The 16,991-nt window shown below is 40.7% G+C and overlaps 1 long non-coding RNA gene across 3 annotated transcripts in view; it reads right to left on the bottom strand.

Annotated features, from left to right (window-relative positions):
* Positions 48 to 16,991, bottom strand: part of LOC106504312 — a 111,592-nt gene continuing 94,648 nt past the window's right edge. For all 3 annotated transcript variants that reach the window (XR_002346294.1, XR_002346293.1, XR_002346292.1), the window contains 2 exons: positions 8,725 to 11,464; positions 48 to 8,212 (listed from right to left, as the gene is read on the bottom strand). This is a non-coding gene — a long non-coding RNA (uncharacterized LOC106504312). The remainder of the gene's footprint in view (positions 8,213 to 8,724; positions 11,465 to 16,991) is intronic.

Genomic DNA, 16,991 nt, shown 5'->3' with positions numbered 1-16,991 from the left:
CACAGTTGTGGCACAGCCCACAGCAGCAGCTCAGATCAGATCCCTGGAAGTCCATATGCCAGAAAAGAGAAAAACGAAAGAAAGATAAGTTCTGAAAATGAAAGAATGCCTGGAAAGAAGGTGGAAAAAGAAATGGAAGAGACAGTTGAAGAAAAAAAAATGTTCAGGTGTGGGGTTGAAGAACAGCAAAGAGATCTGTCCCTGAATTTAAGTAAGGCTTAGAAATACTACAATTCAGAATTTAAAAAACAGACTTCAGAAATAAATTCAACAGTAGCTGGAAAAAAGAGAAAGAAAATGAAAAAAAAATTGCTGACTCTCTTCCAAGTTAAATTAACAATTAAAAGTATTCAGAAATGGAAATAGCAAAATTGTAGAGAAAAATAATTATGAAATTCTTATATCATGAGGCATATTCTATGTGTGCCTGTTCCCTTTTAGCGACAGGTCTTTGACGAGCAAAATTCTGAGTAACAGTAAATAATTTTGAAGAGGTTTAATAGGAGATGGAAAAAGAAAGGAAGTATGAAACCATTTCTAAATATCTGAAGCATGGCCCCGTGGAGAAGAGTCATTCACCGAGACTTTTGGAGGACAAAACAAAAACCAAGCAGGTGAAAATTACAGAAAGGAAGATAATAGCTCCAGGTAAGAAAGAACTACCTAAAAAAAAATTATTATTTTTTTTTATTGTTTTTTGCTTTTCAGGGCCACACCTGCGCTATGGAAGTTCCCAGACTAGGGGTCGAATAGGAGCTGCAGCTGCTGGCCTACGCCACAGCCACAGCAACACAGGATCCGGGCCACATCTGCGACCTACACCACAGCTCACGGCCGTGCTGGATCCTTCATCCACTGAGCGAGGCCAGGGATCAAACCTGCCTCCTCATGGATCCTAGTTGGATTTGCTGCCATGGAGCCACGATGAGAACTCCCCTGAAGAATTACTTTGCATGCAAATAGGTCTGGCTTTCAAAGGAGGTGGCACCCTTCCCATCACTGGCAACTTAGAAGAAAGTGTAATGACCTCTTATTGTGAATGTGGTGGAGAGGCTCCTTCAACTGCCAAGGCTGTGCTGAATCTAAGACGTCATATGTGTCAAATGGGTATGTAAAGCATGTTAAAGATTTTAAATGCCTTAAAGGGGCTCTTCTGTTTAAAAAGCCCTCAGTCCTTTATGTTGGACACGGATGAATCAAGCCTTTTGCAGTATCTGAAACTCTGACGTTTCTATTTTGAAATTCCAGACACTCTCTGTCCTTCTCCCCACATTGAGACTCACTTCAATCCTGCTGTCAGAGGAAAAAGAAAATAGCCCTGGATGAGGTCTTTTCTCCAAAAAAGGAGGAGGAGGGGAGATATTAAATGGATCTACACAGAAGCAAGACATTCGTGTAGTTTCTCTAGAGGTTTTATTTTCATTAACTAACTTACCAAGGAAAAGGACTCCACAAATGACCCATGGTTATAAAATGCTCCTGGTGTTGGGAGGAACTAAGAAAAGGATTAAACTTGTCCGGGGCGATTTCCAGAAAAACCTATCCATACTGTGTTCCGCCAGTGACACTGGAAGCGTCAGAGGAAACGGACATGCCCCAAACCCGATTTTCAATCTCTCAGTGTATCAGCTTGCTGGCATCATATGTTTTTGTAATTAAGCGCTATAGATTTGCTCACACGTCATCACAACAACAACAGCAAAAAGACAGCTGCTCTAGTGTTGGGACACCGTGTCCTCCTCTTAGCAGGACTGACTCGTGTGCCATGAGAAGAGAACATTCTGGTTAGCATAAAGCAAACCACACATTGCCCTCTGGCCTTGCTCTGCTGAGACTGCAAAGATCTTATCGGCCCTTTTCAGAGTGGCCAGCTCCACGGGACTTGGAGCTCTCTTCCATTTCTGCAGCTGGTTACCTTTATGGCATAATCTGAGATTAAACAGAGGAGGAGAGACGAAAAATAAATGACAAGAATTCTACTTAAAATATAATAGTCCCACTAGGAGACATGCGACGCTTAAACCTTGAACACCAATGACCATGCAGCACGCTGCTACGGTCTGAGCGATAAATCAAACACACATGGCTATGGCCATTATTTATATACGCGAAAGGCTCCCTGGTGAAAGATAAGATCTACCTTTTCATTTTCATAGAAATGCAATAGGAAAAGAGTAGCCTTAAAGTTCTAGTGGGAAAAAGAAATTTAAGAAGTGGTTGCAGAAACTTACGACAAAGTCTTACTGTCACACTCGATTTGTGCCCCGTGAGATGTGGACAATGCACAGGATTTTGGGGGGCTAAAGTTCACTATGAAGACGTAAACATTGTTGCTTTATCCGGAGAATGTCACTCCATCTCCCTTCACAGCCTCTCTTCGCATCAGACAGTAAAGCCACGGCACCATCCCCCGGTATTAACTCAGAGAGTCTTCCAGATGGTGACCCATAGGCGTCCCTTGTTCCTTTCATTGACGGCTGGTGCGATGTGTGATGAGCAGAGGGCGCAAGGCTTCGGAACGCCCAATGCCCTCCTCTGCCCGATGTCAATCATATTGGCTAGGTTCTTTGTCCCAGGTCATCATTCCTCTTTGGCATCTAGTTAGTAACAGATCTCTGAGCCAAACATATACTGGTTTTCACATGTCAATTAAAAGACCTTCGTCCTTCAAAAAAAAGCACATTATAGACTTTCGGTGTCCTCACCATCCTCACAAATTTTCAACTGCGCCCGAGTCACCTGTCGGTGCCACTGCTCATTTTATACCAGAGTTGTTTTAAACATGTTAACAGGCAGTCGAGGTTTTCTGAAGACTTTGGCTTTTTCACCGCTTTTATGGTGAAGGACTTTTCCTGTTTTCTTTCAACCTTTATTTTTTTTATCCTTTGCTCTTCGATTATCTCTAGGGCAATAATCAAAATAAAATTTTAGTCAAAAAAAAAAAAAAAAAGAGCAGGGAGACGGCAGAGAAACCATTCCTATGCCCATGTTTCCTACTGTGGCAGCTTGGTTTGCAAACTAATATAGTGTCCAGGGGACACCAGATGGAAATCCATCCTCAAGTACTGTGTAAAGGAGATGTTCAAAGATTAAGGGAGGTCACAGACCAACAGGAAAAGTAGGTGAAAAAATGTCCAAAATGTTATAAAATATAATAGGAGATGCAGCAGATGCTAGGGAAGGCACCCATCCATTCAGAAAGGGAGAGAACAGACTCCTTGGAGCCCGGAGCAGGCAGTTCTGATGAGAAGGAATCGGGCAGAGAAGAGGGGAGACACTGCAGGCTCCAGGTCCACAAGAAGAAGTGTTTGCCATGGGCACCACCATGAACTCCCTGGCAACACAGACGGCTGGGATGTAAAGAGGGGGAGAGAGCCAGTGACAGGACGTGAGACAGATGAGGCCATAAGTGGGAGGCCCCTGTGCCAAGCAGAAGGCAGAGGAGAGAGAGCTTTGAAGGTAATTCCCTTCACCCAGCATTTGTTTAGGAGAAATAATAAACTTCTCTCTTTGCTTTATCAAAAAGAAAGAAAGAAGGAAGGAAAAAAGAAAGAGGGACGAAGGAAGGAAGGAAGAAGAGAGAGAAAGAAAGAAAGAAAGAAAGAAAGAAAGAAAGAAAGAAAGAAAGAAAGAAAGAAAGAAAGAAAGAAGGAAAGAAGGAAGGAAGGAAGGAAGGAAAGAGAAAGAAAGAAAGAAAGAGAGAAAAAGAGGGAAGGAAGGAAGAGGAAAAGAGAGAGGAAAGAAAGAGGAAAGAAAGAGAGAGCGATTGAACTGAGGTACACAAAGGCTCACCAGTGAGTCTAAGAAAAAGACCAGGGACATTTTTGCAGTGAGACATCTCTGTCTTGGGAAAGATGAGAGAAGGTGGTTTGTAGCAAATGTGCATTTTCACAAAAATCTCATTGGTATCACCTAGAGAGAACAGTGATTTGAGCTTTCTGCTTTCAACAGTTGATGTTCCCCAAGAAAATAAATATTAAATTTAGTCTTAAGGCACCATCCACATGTGATGGTAATTATTCCAACACATTTCGAACTGGCACCAACCAAAGGAACCGTCTTGATTTCAGCAGGTGATAACATGAGATGCGACTGGGTTCAAAATAAATAAGTATATAAAATTAAATAAATATTTCGTGTTTGTTGAACTTAAGTTTCTTCCATATTATGAATCTATGAGGTTGAAAGTCTAATCTTTTAAGTCTTTGGTCTGTCAAGTTTCAGTGTGAGACGAGGTTAAAACTCTAAAAAGAGCAATTCTATTTGGAATGTTCTCTAAATCGGTCTTCCTATTTGACTTCCTAAATAGTCAGAAGTTCATATTTTAACTTCAGTTGTGAACAATAGCTGGAAATATCACTGCTAGTTCCCAATTTCCAAACAACCCAAAGGAGCCCTCTCCATCACTCGCCTCTGCTTCCGAACCCTGGGGGAAGGGGAAGGAGGAGCGTGTGATGGGGCCTGAACCACTGCAGCAAAAACCACGGACCCAGCGCTTTGCGTGTTTTGCCCTCACTGCTGTCAAAGCATCAGGAAAACACAAACAGTACCTCCCCCTTCGCACCACCCTGTCCCCCCTAAAAGTCCAAGGAGGCCTCAGCTGTGAGCTTCCTGAATTTAGCCAGGTCAGGAGAAAGGGCCAGAGAAGCTCAGAGAATCAGCATGAAATGCTGGCAGGGCAGAGCAGAGCAAGATTCCCAAAGACGGAATTCACCTCCACATTGTGTGGAGGGCTGTCCTGCGTTCATCAAAAAGGAAGATATTTTTCCTCCTTTGTTTTATTCTCCAAGGTATTTTCACTTAGCATAAAAAAAAACAAAACACCTATCACTCTTCAGCGTTTACAGAGTCCTTTCATATACGTACCTTTTAAGTGAAACTCAGAACCACAAGGCTGGATCTGTTTTTCCTTGTTTGACAAATTCTGGTTCCATTTATCAGAGATGTGACTCTGGGCACATGAGTTAACATCTCTGTGTTGGTAAAATGCGGTCTATTATAGCACGAACCTCACAGAATGGTAAAGCCTGACAAATACCTAACGTATTTAGAAGCCTGGCACCTAAGAAGTGCTAGGGTACAGGTGCCAATATTCCCATTACTTACAAACGTGGCTCCTAATCTGTGATTTCATAAGTGCTCTCCCTTTACTGAAAGACTCAAAACTCTGTTCTTATGACACCAAACCTCTCTTCCCTCCCTCCCCCAGGCTGCTCTCTGAATCCGCAGAGAGGTTGAGTGGAAGGATTTTAAAGGAAGCCATCATTATACCAACTGTCTTCGGAGACGATGGATTTGATTCCCAAACAACTTTCCACATATAACTCATTAAACTCAGGAGCTGTTCTCCGCACTCTCAAACCTGAGGTTTGACGTAGCGTGTGGGCTCCAGGAGAAGAGGTGGGAGAAACATTTTATAGCAGAAGCAGGTCATTTAATTAATATAAACATGTGGGAAAATCCCCGCCCCGGTGAAGCTGAGGGTGTTCTTTCTGCATCAGAGGTTTTGACCGGCTCACCAACCAGTTTGTACCAAACAGTCACAGTCTTGCTTTCAAAGCACTTTCTAGGCATTTGGGCAAATTTGCACGTTTGACGTGTCCTCCTCCTAATCCGAAGCAGCACGGATGGATGCGCTGTTAGAACCTCCAGTTAACGACTGAATCCCTGGCGATAGTGCTGCTGATGTTCTTTCTTTGTAATTTTAAGGAGCTGAATAAAAACCCCATCAATTGTATTCTGAGGAATGTTTAATTCAAGGGAACTATCAATTCAATCATTAAACATTTGATGTAGATGTCACTTTTTTAACAAAAAAGATGCTTTCTTGTTAAAGTACAGGAGAAAATTGACGGAACCCTGTCAACCAGCTATAATGAAAAAAATAAAAATCATATTAAAAAAAAAGTCCACATTTAAGTCTACTTGATAAGTCCACAGGTTTTGTTTTGTTTTGTTTTTTCTGGTATATCTCTTTGGAGAGGTGCAATACGGTATTCTAAAAAGAACATGGCCTTCGGAATTTATCAGACCTGCAGTCTGAATCCCATTTCTGCAACTTTGTCGCTGTGGGACTTCGGAACGTTGCTTAGTTTCTCTGAATCCATTTCCTCAGCTATAAAACAGACATGAAAGTGGGTGTGGTAGCAACCTGGACCAGTGCCTGATGATGCCAGGAATCTGAGACATGCATCTGCCTCTCCTGTTCTCTTGGAGCTCATTTCAAGTGCAGCGCCCAATGGGGCTAAGTATGAGAAAGGTATTTGCTGCTCTACTGCTTCTAAAGCAATGCTGTCAGGCCACATTAACTTAAGACTTTAAAAAAAAAAAAATGGCTTCACAATCTTCCTGGCTCTTTCAGCACTCCAGATGCCTCTTCGAAACAAAAATTCCTCCTTCACATTTACCCTGAATGTTTCTCAGCTTCTAGAAAAGTCACTCACTTTCCTCTTCTACCTGGTTTAAAATAGTGGCTCTGCCCCTTTTGGCTGTGTGACATTGGTCGAATTGCTTAACCTCTCTGTGCATCCATTGTCTTGCCTATAAAAATGGGAATACTAAAGAGATCTAACTCACAGAGTTGTTCTGAGGAGTAAAAGTTAACATGTTCTCGAATGCACAATGAAGCCAAACACAAGGTCAGAGTTTGGCGCAGAGGAAGGTTTATTGCTGGGCCTCGCTAGGAGATGGGCGACTCATGTGCCAAAGATCCTGAACGCCTCCAAGGGTTTCAGCAAAGCATTTTTAAAGATCAGGTGAAGGAGGGGGGTGGTTGGTTGTTGCAAACTTGTTGGTGTAGGAATCCTTTTTTCGTGCAACTGTCCACACAGGCCAGGTCACAACGTTCCTATAAACCTCCAGCAAAACAAATATTCTCTGTGCTGCAACTTTTTATCTCTGTATGAACGGAAAAGTGTTAGACTGTTAAAGGCATTGCCTTGAGATAGGCTACCCTGTATATTTCAGGATATAGGCAACATTCCTTTACAGAAGGGGCAGAGCCGGCATGACAAAGCACAGACAACAGAGCATCAAGGTTAAAGTGAGAGAAACAGAACTCATATGGAGTCAGATTTGCTCTTCCCTAATACAAACACTTAGAACATTTCCAGGCACAGAGTCAGTGCTCAGATACTGGCCCTTGTCCTATTCTGCTCCAGCTTCCTGAGGTTGCCAACCTGGTCTTTCCATTGTGTTTAATGCCACTGAAATTTCCCTTCATGGACTTTCTAGAACCTGAAACTCTCCACAGGCAATCAGAACAAGTCAGGGCTGGGTTCTGTAGGGCCTCTGAGAAGCCACCTAGAGCTGAGCTTTCTGCCACCTGGGGACATCCTGCAACCATATGATCACCCACTACACAGCCACGAAGCTGTATTCCCACCGAAACAGAAACATTTTTCTCTCTCTCTCATATCTCCCTCTCTCACAGTCAGGCAGATCTCACAGGGCTGGACCAGAGGATGATACAGGGGGTGATACAGGTGACAGATCCTCTGATCTCAGAATCACCCTTTCTGACCATGAGGCAGTTTCCTCAGCTCCAACTTCTGTGCTTTGATTTCTCCCATCGCAAAGGTGCAAAGGCGAGCTTTGTTAGGAAGATTCCTTGACACCTCCTACTAAGAAGGCTACTCCTGAATCAGTTTCTCATGCTGAATCTGGGCCCCGCTACATTCAATTTCCTTTTTCTTGGAGACGCAAGTCAGTGAAATAAATTCCCCAGCAGGAATTTCAGGCATCAAATGCCCTTGTTTGGAAAATAAAGTATGATTTCAAGAAACAGCCAGGGTACCTGCTACTCCTAGATCAGAAAATATAGAGGAAGCAGTGACACAGACTACAGGGAAAGGTTGTTTCATCCCTTTCTTCATGGGCATCCTTAATCTAATCTGAAAGAGACAAACCACAAATGCCTCTTATAGACATCTGTACACAGATGGTCACTGGCATGTGCTTAAAGTGTTGACATTTCTTGCCAGAAGAATGCTCTGGGGAAAACAATTGATGAATATATTCTACTTTTGGTTTAGCTTGTCAATGCTAAGTAGAAATCCCTTTTTCTGAACGTATAGCCGAGAACCCCCAATAAAGCCATCAAGAGCAAGTGCAAATACATGGGCCTCACCTGGGGAACAGTACCTGCATCGGCACAGATCTTAAAGGCGTCCACAGCTTGTTCCTGGTCAAGGGCAAGGGAAACTTCCAGACTCTAAAGGACAAAAGTCAAAAAAATATTTTCCCAATTGTCTTGGAATATGGTTTGAAACGCATGAATTTTTTTTATGAAATTTCGTCATTGGAAAGAAATTTCCATGAGGCCAAGAAACTTAATGTCGCACTTACTAAATGATCATTGTGTAGAATGATTTTTTTTAATGTTCTTTCAGAGTTAATGAGTATTTCATCCGTGAGAGGTTCATTCAGAGCTAATGATTATTTCAAATAAATTTCAACTACAGGGAGATGAGCAAAGGTAAATTATAATATTTTGACAAAAACAGCTAGTAGTTTTATTTCAGAGGTCACATTCAGCTGGATCAAGTCCATATGTGCTTGAATCTCTAACTAAAAGGTTGTACCGACTTAATCTTAAATCATGAAAGATTATGATCCTGAAACACAGAATCCACAAGTTCTTCTAAAGTATCCATAATTTCTGTAGGATATTTACAAGCCATTGACAGCTCTTTTGGAACCTGAATTTGTGACACTTTTTCTTACCTCTAGATTTTTATTCGTCAGTTCATTATATACCTCAATATAAAGAAATACATATAAGCTCTGTGGGGATAAAAAAAAAAGAAAAAGTATTACTTTTATTCTTCATTTATGAGGAAAAAAATAACTAGTTTTATAGGTCTCACATGTATGTAGGTACCAGAAGATTTAGTGAGCCTCAACTTGGATTATGTCCTGTGATGTCCGAGATGTCTGTGTATTTTGGTAACAATTATGGCTCCAATTGCAATCGTGAAATTATTTTAAATTAACTACTGTAAATAGGAATTATAGCCTTTGTGCATAATGTTTTTTTTTAAGTCCTAAAGAAGAAAATAGTAGATACTGATTTGATTTTTAAATAATTTTAATTTAGTCTATACCTACTGTTCCAAATTGATTCACTTTTGTATTATTCTCTATTGTTATCATTCTTTTGTATCTGTCATCTAAAACATTTCAGAAGCTATTTTGATCATTATATTAAAATAAAACAAAGTCTGAAATGTGTGAACCTTTGCAAACTTGCAGAGTTACAGATTTAAACAGGACCCCGGCAGCTACCTTTGTTTTGACTCTGAATCTTGTCTGTCTACCAGCCCTTCCTCCCCTCTGTATGTGTGTTAAAAGACACTGGTTCAGTTAAAAGATAGTTCATGAAAGATGACCTGACATCCCCACAGGGTTGAGAAACCCACAGAAAAATACCAAAAAGGATGTTAAGCCAAAAACCCCCAATTAAGCTTGATTTAATTCAACCGCGTGCAGAGCTAGTCTCTACTTTTCATATCTGTTACATTTCTTTGCCAATTGAAAATCTTCCAAATTATAACTTTTATTAACCCCAAAAATATTTGTTCCTGGCTTTTTACGAACATTGCCTTCAGAGCTGCAGTTACTGCAAAACAAAATACTACCAGCCAATTATATCCAAGATAAACATTGGAATAATGCGCCTTCCTAGTTCTCACCTTTCTTTTTTGGTTTTTCTCTTTCCTTCCTTTGCCCTCCCCCTTCCTTCCCCTCTCCTCTCTCTGTATGTCTTTATTATATGAGGAAATGATTCAAGAGTGGCGTAGTTTAGGCCACAGAAAGGATGGTTTCCTTCTCATGAGGCTAGAAAACTGGCTGAGTCTCTTCTAAAAAACTCCTTCCCAGGTTTGATTGGCCTTGAATACTTGGGTGCAATTTCAATTCTGTGCTAAACAGGACGGCTCTCAGGCACATTGGACTGTTGTCTCCTTACAGATTTACAAAATGCCTCTGTGTTTTCCAATGGCCACAGGAAGCTCTTCAATCCCCAGGGGTCAATGGGAATTGGTTGATTAGATAAGCAAATGAAGAAGTGGGTTATGGCTTAAAAGTGACACAAAGGATTCATTTTAATTCAGCCTCAAATTTCAAAAAGATTTGTCTGCAGTGAAAATAAACCTATGAATATACATTTTAAGAGGAAAAAAAGCGTAGATAATGGTGAATTGCTTTCCAGGCCAGAAGCCTTGTATCTTTTTGGAATAAACACATTTAGACTTTCTAAGACCCATTTCCTCTGGGCACAGACGTTTTCTCTAAACTGAACATGTTTTTGTTTGTCTGCATAAATAAAGTATGGTTTTATTCCCAAACTACAGAATTTCACAAAATTTTCCAGAAATTGGCATGGATACAGTGAGGTTCTCATTTTGTCCTTGCGCTCAAGGCTTTTCTATTCAAGATCTGCATTTCTTGTGAGTGGGGAACAAGGTATTTCACGAAGGATGTTTCGTGAAACCAACATGCAATCCTGACTTAAGAGGGTCTTGCATAAACAGATCCATCACCTGCTCCAAGAAACATGTTAGAAACTGTAGTCAGACAGTAAGTTCTTCCATGATCCTATAAAAGTGATTCGACTTTTCCACATTTTGTTATTCAGTATTTAAAAAGGAACAAAGCTATTGTCTGCTTGCTTTCCACAGGGGCTAGGGAGGTCATGTCCACAAAATTTAAAAAGATGGCTGTGATGATTTATCTCAGTTTACCTGAATAAACTTACTCTACATTCCGCCAATGTGTTCTCAGTGTATCTCACATACCCCCCCCAACACACAACACACACATACACACACACACACACACACACAACATACACAGCTTCGGGAAACAATACGCAGCACACCCTCCCAACTGATTAGCTTAAAGGAACAACATGAAAATACTTAATAGAACGTGTTTGGTGTGTATGAAATTAGTTTACATTTTGCCCCACTTTCATTCTAGAGGCTTTCTCATGCTGTTTCCCCATGATTTCATTGTATGAACATGTGTCTACATGCACCTCTGCATAGAGCCCTAAAATTAAATTGACTTGCTGGCTAACGTTGGAGAAAATCCTTCTTTAGCTTCTTTCTACCACTCAATAAATTATTACAGTCTGTGCACAAAACACAAATTACATGCTTTATTAGTATGTTCTGTGGTAACCTCAAAACCACAAGTGTTTACATGTGCTGCACGCATGCACTTTGGGGCTTTTTAATAGCTGGTTGACAAGAGATTAAAGGCAGAAATATGGCATTTTATTAAAGCAAACATATCACTGTGCCTACCATGATAAAATGATCTAGTTTTCTTCAGACACAAAAGTTTCTGTTGAGTGATACCTTCGAAATTCCTTGAGGGCACCCTATTATTCACTTTCCTCAACAGAGAGCAGCTGCAAATGGTCTCCAATTTTCAAAGAGTATTGCCTGGTCATTCTTTACTGTCAAAATGAAGAAGAGCATAAAAGTTAAGTCAATAAAGTAATATAAAATGCTTAATATAAAAATTCAGGAATGAATGATTAACCATTAAAAACGTACAGTAGCTATTTCATCTAGAAGGAAAAAAAATTAACATTTCCCCTGAAACCTATTAACACTCCTTGTAAACAATATTCTTTTTTGAAATATATGACCTTTCCTCATGCTCTCCACACACACGGCATTTTTCTTATATCCACTTTACCTCTGCTGATTGGAGGCTGAATTCTGCAGGAAAGAGAGCTTCCAGCCCCTTCCTCAGACCTTTGTGGTCTTCTGCTGCAGAGTCCATAGGGATCTTCTCACCTGCTTCAGATGCTAATCAGACAACCTGTTGTTGAGGGTCCAGCTCCAAAATGACAGGATTTGTCCGTGCACAGGAGACCACAAAGACTGCCTGCCTTTAGCTTCCGTATCAATCCACAAGATTTGACAAATTGATCACTGCAGAAATTAGTGTCTTTTCTTGATCACCTCTGTTTCTCATTGACATCTGTTCAGTCCCTGTGACTGTTGGTTAGAGGGACACACATGGCAAAAGGCAGAAGTAAAAAAAAAAATGCTTTTTCTGTAGGAGATTATTTGAAAACAGGGGTTAGTTTAGTCTATGACTTCTTTTCAGAATTAAATCATAGAAAAAGCAAGACTGTTCTGGATCTGTCCTAAAACTAACCCCTCCGTTTCTTGATGTTGCTAAGAAAAAATGACACCCCAGGCGTGATATATAGAGAGAATGAGTTTGATTAAAAAGTTGTAAAAGAATCTAGCCAGGGTCAGTAAGGCTGCCTCTTGAAGCTGCCAGATGTTTTCTACACGATGGTTCTAGAGTCACTGAAGAAGGTCTCACCACGTCATCCCGCCAAAACCATCACCAGGACTGCAAGGTGATTAGCACGAGAGGTGAGTACAATTTGATCCTGAGAATAAACGCACACTGCAGGAATTTTAAGAGTTCTTGTAAGCCATTTTATAGACTTCATTCGCTTCTGTAGACATTGTGAAGTGCTGTCTCCCACAAGTTTCCCTCTAAATATTAGACAGAGATATGCAGGCCACCCGCACTAAGGAGAAAGGCGGCATACTGAACAGTGTCTTCATGGGTTGGAAAATGTTAGTTTAGCACCTAAGATGCATTCTGCTCTTGAGGAACATCTCAAAGAGGAATAACTACAGAATGCGAGCACATGCAGGGGAACAACACGCAAATGTCTTAGGTGGTATAGATGGCATGTGAAATGGGCCCACTGGTTCTCCTTCTGCTCACATTCAAAAAAAAAAAAAAAAAAATCCCACAGTAGATTCCTTTTCACTAAATCTACAATGAATTCCTTGTCCTTAACACTGATGAGCCCGGCCTAGCCATCCCTACCCTACAAGAGTAATTCATGTTCCCCCTGCCTCTGCTAAGTTTGGGGGGGAGGGAGGTATTGTCTTATGGTATTTCTTTTGTCAACCATTTCAGTGAAATGTTTAAATGATAAACCTTATTTATATAATTACCTATTTTCTTATGTACTTGACTTTTAATTAAAACTACTGATCAAGATATACTATTTCTGGTAGGTTTTAGCTACGTTGTACTTTTTTTCCCCCCTTTGGTGTCTGAGTCATACCCTGTGCTACCCAATCAAGAAGATTAAAACCAACTGCAGCCGTGAGGGTAAGGAAATGTGGAAGTCTTCAATATCAATGGAATTACAAAATTTTCTCTGCAAGTCATTATGAATAGCCCACTCCATTTCAGGGCCAACCGGAAACAAGTTAAGTTTCACCAAAGAATCTCAGAATAGCTCAAAAATTGGAGGCTGCTGGTACATACAAAGGCAAGGACATTAGATAAGAATAAGAAAAGGGGGGTGGATTGTAAGTCTGTGTAAATAGTGACTGCATTGCAGGCAGCTGCTCCCATCTGATTCAGCCAGGTCACTCCCCCCTGCCACCCTACAGGAGGTGGGGGTTTACTAGGCAAATATTTTAAACCAGAGATGCTGTGGGTTCACAGATATCAGACAGAGTTGAGCATAAGAATGAAGCACCAAGAAGGGGGAGTGTGAAAGTGACTATTAAACTCTGAACCCACACTCCTTTTCCTTTTTCTGGAGGGAAACCCTGGCAACCAAGCTACAGTCATTCTCTTCTCTATACCATCCTTACTGTGGCTTCATAGTCAAGAGATCAGGGGACTTCTTTTTGGGAAAATCCCCCAATCCAAAAGAAAATTCCTAAGAGACTGGCACTTGGAAGCCCCCAACCCAAAGGCTGAGTTTACACACAGTCGGCAAATACACCCACTCACCCACCTGGAACTTCCAGCTCACCACCTCATTTTGAATATGAACAGAGAGCCAGAGATAGAAAACATTTTTTAAAGCCTCCAACAAGAAAGACAAAGATGAAAGGAGATAAAGAAACCCCCCCCCCAAATAAGCCATTAAGAGAAAAGGGGAAAACTAAAAACAAACAAACAAAAAATCCTAAAACAAAAAACTAAAAAAAAAAAGTGAGAAAGAGAAGATTCATGAAATAAAGAAGCATAGTATTAGATAAAAGGGTTATTCATAAAACAATAGCTCTTGGAAATTAATAACTTGTACGAGAGAAAATTCAATTTAAGGACTACAGATAAAACTGAACTTTCCAAGAGGGTAGACCAAATAGATAAAAATGAAAAATTGTAAAAGAATCAATCTATGAGTTACAGAAAAAGAGAACGAGATCTGAAAGAAGAAATCGTTCAAAGAAATAATGCAAACAAATTCCTCAGAGCAAAAATAACCCAAAACATCAGTACCAGATTGAAGGGTCCATGAAACACTCAACTTAATGAAGTCAAAACATATCATTAAAAGTCTAGGCCACCAGGAAAAAAGGGGAAGTTATGAAAGGGAACGTAACTGTGGGACTCTATACTACTTAACTGTCAACCACATGCCCGTAGTCGTGATGCTGCAAACAGTGGGGAATTAACACAGAAAGTGGGATGAACAGAGTCTGAGTTGTGGCTTAGCAGTCACAAACCCAACTGATCCATGAGGATGCAGGTTCAATCCCTGTCCTCACTCAGTGGATTAACCATCCAGTGATCCAGCATTGCTGTGAGCTACGGTGTAGGTCGCAGATGTGGCTCAGATCTGGTGTTGCTGTGGCTGTGGTGTAGGCTGGCAGCTGTAGTTCCCATTTGACCCCTAGCCTGGGAACTTTCATAAGCCACAGGTGCGGCCATAAATAAAAAATTGTGATTGAAATATAGCAGATAGGCAAGTGGAAGAACAGAAGGAGGGTTGAGGAGATCCTTAGGAAAGATAAATTGCATCCTTCTGTTGTAAGAAATCAATGTCTAAATAATATCTAAAATGAGGAGGTCTAAAAATGGCCATAAGCAAGCGTTACTTTGAAGGCCAAATTTAAATGCAGAAGAAATGGTCAAAAATATGTCTTAGGAGTAGTTTAGAGTGAGATGGGGTTGTCAACTGCTGTTTTTACTTTCAAGCCTTATAAATAGATGCTTTTAAACATGTGTATATGTATTATTCCAATGAAATTTTTTAAATGTAAAATATTAAACAAGGTAAATATGGAGGCATTGAGGTGGTATTATGTTCAAGACATTAAGTTATAGCAGATGAGCTACAGAAAAGTTCATTTAGTACAGTCCTAGTTATGTTGCTAAAATTACATATTTGGATGTTAACTCATATCAATTTGTGTAGAAAAAGACTTAGAGGCAGGCACATAGAATTGGGATGGCAATGCAATGGGTTCGATTCCTTGAAATGTTTATATTTACAATGTTTTCAAGTATTACATGTAGGATTTTTAAATATCTGAACACTTCAAACAATATTCAGTCCATATGAGATTATAGGTATTAGTGCAAAGGCAAATACATAAAATCATGATATCCCAGAATGATGGAGTTCCCAGGCTAGGGTCGAATCAGAGCTGCAGCTGCCAGCCTACGCCACAGCTACAGCAACTTGGGGTCTGAGCTGTGTCTGTCACCTACACCACAGCTCACAGCAACGCCAGATCCTTAACCCACTGAGCAAGGCCAGGGATGGGACCCGAATCCTAATGGCTATGAGTCGGGTTTGTTACCACTGGGCCATAAGGGAATTCCGAATTTCACTTAACGTTTATTCCGCGTTTTACACTATTTTCTTTGAGATTTTGGAAATGGCAGCGCAAGAGTCAGCGTGTGTGAGTGTGAGGTCACAATGATTTCAGTGTGATACTGCGACAAGAGAGCATCTATACAGGCAAGTAACTCCTGGAGAGAACGATAAGAAATAAACAGCCGTATTTAGATAGGATGATTAGGCATGATCATTTTAACGGCCCATATTTTGTATACATGGCATGTATTTAAAGAAAGAATGACTTTTGGTAAATTTACATACACAGAGAGGAGAATTGGGGAACGTGGGGGAGGGGCAGATAGAAGAACACGTTCTAAGTGTGTCTTGGTGGCCAGGATCGATTTTTCTTTACCTCCTTAGCACAGTATCAAATGTCTGATAAACTTCTTTCATAAAGTACTATATTTAAGGACCAATGAGTTATGGACATTTTTAGATTTGGCAAGAAAAGAAAGAAGAAGGTGCTCCTGTTGGGATGTCTCGAAACGAATCGGACTAAGAACCATGAAGTGGCGGGTTTGATCCCTGACCTCGCTCAGTGGGTTAAGGATCCGGTGTTGCCATGAGCTGTGGTGTGGGTCACAGACTCCATTCGGATCCTCCCTTGCTGTGGCTGTGGTGTAGCCTGGTAGCCTCCATGTGCCACAGGTGTGGCCCTAAAAAACAAAACAAAACAAAACAAAAAAAGAAAAGAAAGAAGGAAAATGGTGGCATCCAGGATAGCAATTAGCAGCAGCGATATCAAGTGATGGGGTTTTATATGGTTTTCAGGGTAATGGAAATTGAATGTGTTTAAAGAGAGAAGGGGTTTCATGAAGGATGAGGATGAAAAAATCAAAAATGTTGATGAGGCCCTGCAAGGGTTTAAAGAGATGAAATCCAGAGCAAAAGTGCAGCAAGAACTCCGGCTGCCTTTGCTGGGAGACGAGGGGTGTGGCAGGTGCCTAATTTGAGGACAGTTACCTGTGAAGCTGCCTTTGGAGGTATCTTGGGGAATTTACCTTGGATTGGCTCAAACGTCACAGGGGTGGCCACGAGCTTGTGGTTGAGGTGTGATAAAAATGTTAAATCAACGCTTTTAAAAGTTCTCTTAAAAACTAATGCTCAAGCTTTCTTGGAATATTCTCCAAAACTTAGCTGCCCCAAATGTCAGAAACCGTTAACAAACGCAAATTTCAAAAACATCAACATGGGGCTTTACCAGCATGTTCGATAACTGCAGGGTTGTTTTGAATGATTTCCCAGTAGATTGCATTTGGTCATGATTCCAGACTTATTTTATTACAATAAATCAAAAGCTGACGGATCATGAAATTCAGATCATGCTTTCTGTCTTTCATTTAACTAT

The sequence above is a fragment of the Sus scrofa genome, chromosome 7, assembly GCF_000003025.6.
Source record: "Sus scrofa isolate TJ Tabasco breed Duroc chromosome 7, Sscrofa11.1, whole genome shotgun sequence".
NCBI lineage: Eukaryota > Metazoa > Chordata > Mammalia > Artiodactyla > Suidae > Sus > Sus scrofa.
The sequence above is the reverse complement of the archived record's forward strand: the minus strand, read 5'-3'. Positions and strand labels throughout refer to the sequence as shown.